Below are 11,057 nucleotides of genomic sequence, written 5' to 3' on the forward strand. Positions count from 1 at the left end.
GCCCATACATTTTTTTCATAAAAGAGGCAAAAAGGGGTAAATTTAGAGCTAATAGGCAATAAATCTATAAGCAGAACAGTAATACCATATGCAATGACTCTGAGTTTGGAAATTGCTTGGCAGTTTGGAGGAACGGAAGGAGGCCAAGGGCTCCTAGTGTAAGGGGGAAAGTGGAACAAGGTGAAGCTTAAGAGCACAGGTGGAGGCTATCTCTTGAAATGGATGCCTCACTCACAATCATAGAAATAAACTCCAAACCCTGAAGTGAGCTCCCATTGGCCATGGCTACATTAAGTGATCCTGTTTTCTGGCCATGGCCAATTCATTTACTCAATTAGGTGGTTATTAATTCAATGTTTAATGAGCACCTACTGGATGCCAGGCACAGATGTATGGTAATGAACAAGACACAGCAGCCTTCGTGGAGATAGATCCAATGGTAGATAATAGATCCAGGGGTAAAAATTTGACAGAAGCCAAGACAGTCAGATTTCTTTCTCCTGGTAATTTTAAACAAGAAGAGAAGCACAGAGCAAGACTAATCACATTAATGTCCGTGTTCCAGAGAGAAACTCACCTGCTGCTGCAGAGGTTCCTTGGGGAGGACTTGGCTTCTTTGCCTCCCTACGTCTTGATTGCTCAACCTTTCCTTGATAGTTTTCTGTATCTTTATCCTGAAACTAATTAGAGTCAGTTTCTGTTGCTTGCAATAAAAAAAATACAGAATGGGTATAGGTTAGTAGGGGCAAATCAGGCAGGGCTTCTGATGCCATGTTAAAGATTGGGGGGAGGGGAGAGAAAGAGAGAAAGAGAGAGAAAGAGAGAGGCCTAGTTGGGGGAAGGGGACAGCAGGAGAGGGAGAGAGAGAATCTTAAGTAGGCTCCACACTCAGCACAGAGCCAGATGTGGGGCTCATTCTCACAACCCTGAGATCATGACCTGAGTCACAATTAAGTCATCTGCTTAACTGACTGAGCCACCCAGGTGCTCTTTAGACTTTCTTTATCTTAGGTGGGACAAGAAGCAAGGAAGTGATATGATCAGATTGTATTTTAATGACCTTCCGTTAGCTGCTGTGAGGAGAATGGAAAGGCAGAATGTAAAAGACAAGTGGGTAGTTCAGCTAGGAGACCATTTAGTTCTCTGGATGACAAAGTAATTCGTACTAGAATGTGGACAGTGGAAATGGAGAGAAGTGATTCAGATGGATATGCTATAGAAGTAGAATTAGTAAGATTTGGGGAAAGGATTGAATGTGAGAGGGGTGGGGTAAAGGTATCAAGGATATGCCCAGGTTTCTGCCAAAAGCTTCTTGGCCAAGGGCAGTGACATTTACAGATTCAATGAATCTGGATGTAGAGCAGATCAGTGAAGGAGAGCAAGAATTCAGTCTTATTGATTTCTAGAGATCTTTATAAATAATAGATATAAATTTCCAATTTATAAATTCAAGCTGAATAAAATGTTTATCTAATGTAAATTTGTATATTCAACTAAAAAAGCAACTGGCAATTCAATTGTGAATATTACATCTGCAGAGAGAGAAAGAGAAAAAAAAGAGAAAATTCCTCTATTGGCATAATATTAACTAAGCTTTTCTGTGTGAAATAACTTAGGCCATGATAGAGGCATCTTGAGTAATAAGAACTTTATACAGTTTAACCTCTAGCATGAATTCATTCTGAAACAGGAAAGAATATTGTCATTAAATGTGTCATTTGAGTTTCTTAGGTCTCATTTTGTCTTAGAAGAAACTATCCTCCTCCATTCCCCAAGGTAATTAATCATTTTCCTTATTTTGTAGACAGCCCTATTGTATTATTTCCTTTATAATTTTTAATGATATTCATATTACTTGCAAGATGTATCTGCCAGATAATCATATTCTAATAAGTATGCACTATTGCTGCGATATCAGATAATCCCCAAGTTCTATGCTTTATCAGGGACTTGACATTTAAAGATAGAGTATATTATTAGAAGTTCACTAGAATCTTAAGATTCTTAATACTCCTAAAACAAATTAACGGAACACATTGAAAACTTACAAATAATTGCAATTTAACTTGAAAATATTTTAATAAAAGCTACCCTTTGATTTACATTACTAGTTTTTTCATCCCTAAAAAATAAACATTTTTAAACCATATCTACTCAAAACACGGATTTCAACTGACAAATCAGCCACATGTATCCTAACATCCTGAAATATTTATTCTAGGGAAAGCATTGTATTAGGTAGAATAATTTTTTTAAAGATTTATTTATTCATTTTAGAGAGACAGAGAAAGAGCTTGAGTCGGTGGAGGGGCAAAGGGAGAGACAGAAAGAGAATCCCAAGCTGACTCCCCACTGAGCACAGAGCCAGAAGCAGGGCTCAATCTCAAGACCCATGAGGTCATGACCTGAACCAGAATCACAAGTGGGATTCTTAACCAACTGAGCCACCCAGGAACACTAGTAGAATAATTGTGATTGCAGGTCTCAGAAAAATCAACTACAACCTAAATAATGAGGAAATATATGAATTGGAAAATGAATCCCAGAAGTAGGACAAGCTTCAGTGCTGACTTAAACCAGCAGCCCTAGCTCCATTTCTTTGCAAGTCTCTTGGCTCTGCCTTTTTTGTATGTTGGCTTGACCCTCAGCTTGATTGTGAAAATGCTGCGGCCATTACAGGCTTCATATCTAAGGAAACTACTGCCAGAGGAAGAGACAGGCAGTTACTACTGGAAGCTCTCACAGAATCATAAGGAAGAATCTTCTCAGAATTTCAGATCAAACATTTCTTCACATTTCATTGGTTCAATCTGGTCACATGCCTGGTCCAGAACCAGATACTGACACAGGGTTAAAATTACTCTTACATTGACCAGGTCTGTATCAGTCAGAGTTCTCCAGAGAAATAAAACCAATGGGGGGAAGGGGGAGTGGGTAGTGATATCTCCATCTACATATCACAAAGATAATCTCTTTAAAGTCAACTTATTATTTGTTAATCACATCTACAAAATACTTCACAGCAACACCTAGGTTAATCTTTGATTAGATACCTGAATACTCTAGCTTACCTAGGTTGACACATAAAATTATCACATGCAGAAGAATGCAACTGGACCATTTCTTCACACCATACACAAAAATAGACTCAAAATGGATGAAAGACCTAAATATGAGACAGGAATCCATCCAAATCCTAGAGGAGAACATAGGCAGCAACTCCTCTGACCTTGTCCACAGCAACTTCTTATTAGACAGGTCTCCAAAGGCAAGGGAAACAAAGGCACAAGTGAACTATTGGGACTTCATCAAGATTAAAAGCTTTTGAACAGCAAAGGAAACAGTCAACAAAACTAAAAGACAACCAACAGAATGGGAAAAGATATTTGCAAATGGCATATCAGATAAATGGCTACTATCCATTTATAAATTTATAAATCTATAAAGAACTTATCAAATTCAACACCCAAAGAAAAAATAATCCAATCAAGAAATGGGAGAAGACATGAACAGACATTTCTCCAAGGAAGACCTACAAATGGCCAAGAGACACATGAAAAAATGCTGAACATCACTTGGAAACAGGGAAATACAAATCAAAACCACAATGCGATACCACCTCATACTGGTCAGAATGGCTAAAATTAACAAGTCAGGAAATGACAGATGTTGGCAAGGATGTGGAAAAGGGGAACCCTTGTACAATGTTGGTAGGAATGCAAGCTGGTGCAGCCACTCCAGAAAGCAGTATAGAGGTTCTTCAAACTGTTGAAAATACAGCTACCCTATGATCCAGCAATTTTACTACTGGCTATTTACCCCAAAGATACAAATGTAGTGACCCAAAGGGGCAACTGCACCCCAATGTTTATAGCAGTAATGTCCACAACAGCCAAACTATGGAAAGAGCCCAGATATCCATCAACAGGTGAATGGATAAAGAAGATGTGGTATATATATATATATATATATATACAATGGATTACTATTTAGCCATCAAAAATGGAATCTTGCCATTTGCAGCGACAGATGGAACTAGAGGATACTATGCTAAGTAAAATAAGTCAAACAGGGAAAGACAATCATCATATGATCTCACTCATATGTGGAATTTAAGAAACAAAATAGAGGTGATAAGAGAAGAGAGGAAAAAACAAAACAAGATGAAATCAGAGAGGGAGACAAACCATAAGAGACTCTGTTTTTTGTTAAAGATTTTATTTATTTAATCATGAGAGACACAGAGAGGCAGAGACATAGGCAGAGGGAGATGCAGGCTTCCTGCAGGGAGAGCCTGAATGGGATTCGATCCCAGGACTACAGGATCACGACCTGAGCCAAAGGCAGATGCTCAACCACTGAGTCACTCAGGCATCCCAGAGACTCTTCACCTTAGGAAACAAAACTGGGGGTCCTGGAGGAGATAGGGGTAGGGGGATGGGGTAGCTGGGTGATGGGCATTAAATTAAAGAAAGTATAATGAACACTGCATATTATGTAAGACTGATGAATCACTCACCTCTACCTCTGAAGATAATACATTATATGTTAATTAATTGAATTTAAATAAAATAAACATAAAAAACAAAAAAACTATCACAAGTTCTATTGCTGAATTTGTGAGGAGAGTGTTAAAAAAGGGTAGAAATGAAAACTTGTACAAAATTGGGGTTCTACTAGGAGGAAAAGAACTGGATGCCAATTCGGCAAGCAAAAACATCCACTATTGACACGGATCATAATTAAGTCTCACTATCTCTATGATCTCTGCTGGTAACACCCAAATTGATAACTTTCTCATGCTGAAATTGTGACCATATTAGAGAGTTGAGTTTGGTAAGTGAATTGATAGCCAGTGTAATGTTTGGAGAGGCAGACACACATTACAAAGTGCTTTTTTCAATTAGACATTGTCTCAGTGAATTAGGATTAATTATGAGTTATAGACAAAACCACAGAGGCTTAAGATAGATGCTCATTTCTCTCTCAGATTCAAGAAGTCTAGACGTTTCCATTCTCGAGGTGTATAAGCACTCCATGGTGTCAGGGTGCCAGATTTCTTCCATCTCGTTGCTTTGCCACAAGTGTTTCCTTCCTAAGGAAGGTAATTAGCTCTTGATTTCAGGTGGTTTGTGGAATTCTAGCCACTATATTCATATTCTAGCCAATAGAAAGGAAGAAAGGCAGATCATGTTCCTTCCTTTTAAGGAAACTTCCTGGAAGCTGCATTGACCATTTTCACTTAAATCCTATTAGGCAGAACTTAATCACATGGTCATACCAGGGTATAAGAAGCTAGAAAATGTAGGCTTTATTCCCAGCAGCCCATGTGCCTCCCATGTGGTGACTATCCTAGTTTATCTGGAATTTAGGGCTTCCAATGAGACACAGGATTTTTAGTGCTAAATGTTGGTCACCATAGTTCCATTACTCTGGAAAGAAAGGAGAATGGATATTTTCCAACAGTGCCACAACCAACTGGAGGTTTTTTCATTGTAATTGATAAGAAATTAGACTTAAAATGGCATAAGCTAAAAACAACTACAAAAAACAATTTGTTGAAAGATGTAACTGAAAAAACAGAGGGCCAGATAAAGTCATTATAACCAGGTCTCTTCCAAACTGCCTATTTCCCTTGCCTCTCTGTTGGCTCCATTCTCAAACAGGTGGTACCAATGGTGGCATAAGGCTGCCAGCAGCATGGGGCTCCCAACTTTAAATTAGAAACCAGTCAAAAAGAAGAGCCTTATCTTCTAACAACCAGAACAAAATATAAGACCCTGGTCCTCATGTGCCTGAATTTGATCAAATGCTCCTCCCCTGAGCTCATTACTATCCCTAAGGTATCACTGTCCCTTGGAGCAGGTGGGTCCATCCCTCCTGCTAATCTATTAGACCAGAAAGCAATGAAGGGAAGTTTAATTTTAAAAACTGTAGATACTGGGATGCCCGGTGGCTCAGCAGTTGAGTGTCTGCCTTCAGCTCAGGGCGTGATCCTGGAGTCCCAGGATCAAGTCCTACATTGGGCTCCCTGTGTGGAGCCTGCTTCTCTCTCTGCCTCTGTGTGTGTGTGTGTGTCTCTCTCATGAATAGATAAAATATTAAAAATAAAATAAAAATTGTAGATACTGAGAAAAGGGCGGTTGGAGGCTGCTGAGTTTCGAAAACACTAATGTTCACTACAGATGGTACTGTATCATCCCTAATCCCTTTGCCATGTCTATACTATCAGAAAAGCAGAGACACTCAGATGAAAAAAAAAAATCTTGCTCTTTCACAGGTAACACGTGTGCAGGATAACATTTTGTTTTTTATTAGAGAGAGAGAGAATGCACAAGCTGGGGGAGAGGGAGAAGCAGACTCCCTACTGAGCAGGGAGCCCAGCACAAGGCTGGATCCCAGGACACCGGGACCATGATCTGAGCCCAAGGTAGACACTTAACTGACTGAGCCACCCAGGTGCCCCAGGATAGCATAGTCTTAAAACACCTTTTCTGTCTGCCTCTTCCTTCCTCATTCCTGTCCCATCCCATCTTCATGGTCTTTATTCATCCTTTATTCTTATTCCCAAAGAGCTTTAACCAGTTTTCCTAAGTAGATACAGAAGATTCTTCAAGTCCCTGACAAAAATTATCCAAAGGGCCAATACACCCTTGTTCAGTTAATCTGGCCAAACCTGGAATTATCATTTCCTACCTCATCTGTGATCCCCCAGTTCCCATCTTGGAATCATCCTTGAATCCTATTACTCACTCAGCTCCATTCTAGTTCCATCCAATCAGATACAAAGTTCTGAATATTTTACCTCCTCTCCTTTCCCAGTAGAGGTGAGCAACTATCCAACCAAAGTTTTGATTAACATGTTCAGTTTTAAAGAGGATGATTGAGGACAGCCCCAGTGGTGCAGAGGTTTAACGCCGCCTGCAGCCCAGGATGTGATCCTGGAGAACCGGGATCAAGTCCCGCTTCGGGCTCCCTGCATGGAGCCTGCTTCTCCCTCTGCCTGTGTCTCTGCCTCTCTCTCTCTCTGTGTCTCTATGAATAAATAAATAAATAAATAAATAAATAAATAAATAAATAAATACATACATACATACATACATACATACATACATACTTAAAAAAAATAAAGAGGATGATTGAGATAGGGTAATGGCCCCACAAACACATCCATGCTCTAATTTCTAGAACCTGGGAATGTTACAGTACATGGTAAAGGAAAATTAAAGTTGCAGATGGAATTGTGATTGCTAATCAGCTGAATTTAAAATAGGGAAATTACCCTGGATTATCCGGATGAGCCTACTGTAATCACAAGGGTCAAAAGTGGAAAAGGGAGGCGGAAGTCAGAGTAATGCTATATAAGAAGAACTTGACTCACCTTTGCCAACTTTGGAGATGGAGAAAGGGGGTTATGAGCCAAGGAATGTAACCTCTAGAAGCTGGAAAAGGCAGGGAAACCGATTCTCCCCTAAAGCCTCCATTAGGTTTAAATTAGTTTGTCATAGATTGCCACAAAATCAATGTCTTAAAACAACACGCATTTATTCTCTTCTGGAAAATAAAATGGAGGTCAGAATTCCAAAATCAGTTTCAACAGGTGTCAACAGGGCCATACTCCCTCTAGAAGTTCTAGGGAAGAATCCATTTCCTGTTTCTCTCCAGCTTCTAGAGCTGTATTTTTTACATTCCCTTACTCATGGCCCTTTCATCTGTCTTCAGAGCTAGCAGTGTGGTAGATTGAAATCTTTTCGTGCTTTTATCACATTACCTTCTTTTTGAAGTCAAATCTCCTGACATCCCAGATTCCTGTATGAATCCAACTTCTAATTCTTTGCTGCTAACCCTTAAGACTTGTTAGAAATTATGCCTAAAGGACAACCGGCTTTTCCATTATTGGACCACTACTGTCCAATGAAACTTTTTGTGATAATGGATATGGTCTATACTCGTGCTATATTGCATATAAAATGAATCATATACAGTCTTTTTTGACTTGCTTCTTTTGCTCACAACATCTCCAAGGTTCACCCATTTTTGCAGCATGTATCAGTACTTCATCCCTTTTTCTTACCAATTAAGATTCTACTGTTTGGATTTACCGCATTTTGTTTGTCTATTGATCAGTCGATGGGAATTGTGGTTGTTTTCACCTTTGGCAATTAAGATTGCTATAAACATTTCTGTGCAAGTTTTAGTGTGACCATATGTTTTCACTTTTTTAGGGTAAGAAATGAACTGCTGTGTCATATGGTAACTCTATGTTTGTTTTGACAAACTGCCAAGATTGTTTTCCATATAAGGGTTCTATTTTCTTCACATTTTCATCAATATTCGTTATTTCTCTTTTTGATTCTAGCCATCCTACCAGGTGTACGTGGTATTGTGTTTTCCCTAAAGAAATGGTGTTGAGTATCTTTTTCATGCACTTCTTGGCCATTTCTTTGGAGAAAACAGCTATCCAGATCCTTTGTACATTTTTCAATGGACTATTAAATTTTTTATTATATATATATAGCATATTTAAGTCTTTAATATATAAAAAGCTCTTTATATATTCCAAATAGAAATTGTTTAGGAGATGTATGGTTTGCAAATATTTTCTCTTATTCCATGGGTCATTTTTCACTTTCTTAATGGTGTCCTTCTTTTGCTCCTCATACTTTCCATGTCATATCTAGGAGCCCACCACCAAATCTGAGGCCATGAAATGCCTGTGTCTTCTAAGGGTTTTATAGTTTAGCACATTTTACATTTGGATCTTTGATCCATTTTGCATTAAGTTTTGCTTATAGTGTGAGGAATAGGTCCAACTTTATTCTTCGGCATATGGATATCCAATTGTTGGAAAGAATATTTCTTGCCCATTGAATGAATAGTCCTGGCACCCTTGTTGAAAATCAGTTAAGTTTGTTGATCTTTTTACCTAGTTATACTATCCATTATTGAAAGTTGACTATTGGAGTCTCTATTATTGTTGAATTGTCTATTTCTCCGTTTGTTTCTGTGTTTTTCCTCCATAATTTTGGGACTCTGATGCTAGCTGCATATATATTTATAATTGTAGTATTTTCTTGATGAATTTTCCTTTTATCACGTTTTATGGGTACACTTATGAATGATCTGGCTATGGAGAATAACTGTGTTCCTCTTCCTGCCTCCTCCTGCCCCCCTGCAGCTAAAAGGATGTAAAAATAAGCCATGAAGAGAGTCTAGTTTTATTATTACTAGGATCAACTTTCAATTGATAATTCAATTATTATTGCATAGCTATTCAATTACTGTCAAAAAGGAGGGCCATAGATTATTTATTCTAAAACACAAAGGACATTATTTTTTAATCTACTCATTTCATCATGACGAGAATGTTTCCCTCTTGTTTCCAAATCATTAGTTTCTAGCTCCTCTTTTCCAGGCAATGTCAAAAAATATTTCTTCCAGAAACTAGACTCAGTCAATTAAACATCTGACTTAGGCACAGGTCCTCTGTTCAAGCCCCATTGTAGTTGGGCTTCCTGCTTAGCATGCTCAGTAGGGAGTCTGCTTCTCCCTCTCCCTCTGCTCCTTCTCTTTCTCTCTCACTCATTCTATCTCTCTTAAATAAATAAGATCTTTAGAAAAAAAAAAAAACATTAGACTTCTAATCCCTTGAAAGAAGGGAATCTATCTCATTCCTTTTCATACTTCTGCTGTGTAGAAGAGAGCCTGCCCTAGAACAAATGTTTGATGACTTGAAATTTTATAACTGTTTTTATCATCTCCTCAGGAACAGTGTCTATAGATATTTTAAAAAGAAAGTGGAGGTGATGTACCTTTTTATCCCAATGAGATAAAAGATATAAAAGAATATTAATTATAGGAACAGAAGGAATAAAGTCAGAGTCACCTGAAATAGAAGTGATTACTATCGAAATTTCTATAAATATTCTTCTAGGCATCCAAGAATAAACAAAAGCAAATTTTTTCATAGAATCATACTGTCATAGGGCTTTAACCTGATTTTTCTGACTTGCCAATGTCTTGGAGATATTGAAATGTGTCACTCTTTTTAATATTTCAGGGTCTACACAATTAAGAGCTTAAGCAATTACTGGAGTTGGTTCTTACCTTTAAAAATTACACAAATGGTATGTAATTATACATAGTAAAAATTAAAACAAGGCAGTGCATATACATGGAAAATTATACATTCCCCTTCACTTTGGACTCCTACTCTCTCTAACCTTCTTGAATAACCACTGTTAACAGGTTAGTTTCCTTTCAGATATCTATGAATTTCCATACAAATATCATAAATATATAACTGTGGTTTATTCCTTTTTACATAAATGGAATCACATTATACACCTTATTCTGCAATTTGATTTAACAATATATCCTGGTGAAGTTCTCCTGTTCAGTACATGCAGACCCCTCTCATTCTTTTTAACTACTGTGTAGTATCTCCTGGTAAAGATATAGCATGCTGAAGGGATGGATATTTAAAATGTCATATTTTGCCTTCTAAAATGTAAGAGAATCTGTTTCTTCTGTATCCTTGACAACACTGAGTATAACTAATCTTATTCACAACAGAACCCCTAGCACAACATCACATGGAAGGAACACAATGTCATTAGTCCATAGATTAATGATGTGGCGTACTTTTATAAACCACATTTAACTATATTTTTGTAATAAAAATTGGTGTATTTAATTCATTTAAAAACACATACACGTGTATATATATATATCCATATAGTATACAACTTCAAAATTTATTCATATGGATCACACAAAGTTTATAGACCATTACTCTAGAACATGCAGAGAAAAAGACAGTGAAAAATCATAATTATTAGAAGATATTTATATAAAACCCATTTTTCTTCCAAAGTTCTTAAACAAAATGGAAGTGAAGCCTACCTGTTGAAATCTACTTTCCTTTTTCGCAACGGGTTTGCCGCCAGAACACAGGTGTCGTGAAAACCACCGCTAAACCTAAACCAAAATGGGAAAGGAGAAGACTCACATCAACATCGTCGTCATTGGACACGTAGATTCGGGCAAGTCTACCA

At 37.7% G+C, this 11,057-nt stretch overlaps 1 long non-coding RNA gene across 1 annotated transcript; it reads left to right on the forward strand.

Annotated features, from left to right (window-relative positions):
* The first annotated feature begins 884 nt into the window (after positions 1 to 884).
* Positions 885 to 11,057, forward strand: LOC111095622. Its single transcript, XR_005358529.1, has 3 exons — positions 885 to 1,776; positions 10,061 to 10,127; positions 10,877 to 11,057. It is a non-coding gene; the product is annotated as an uncharacterized LOC111095622 (long non-coding RNA).

This window comes from Canis lupus, chromosome 4 (assembly GCF_011100685.1).
Source record: "Canis lupus familiaris isolate Mischka breed German Shepherd chromosome 4, alternate assembly UU_Cfam_GSD_1.0, whole genome shotgun sequence".
NCBI lineage: Eukaryota > Metazoa > Chordata > Mammalia > Carnivora > Canidae > Canis > Canis lupus.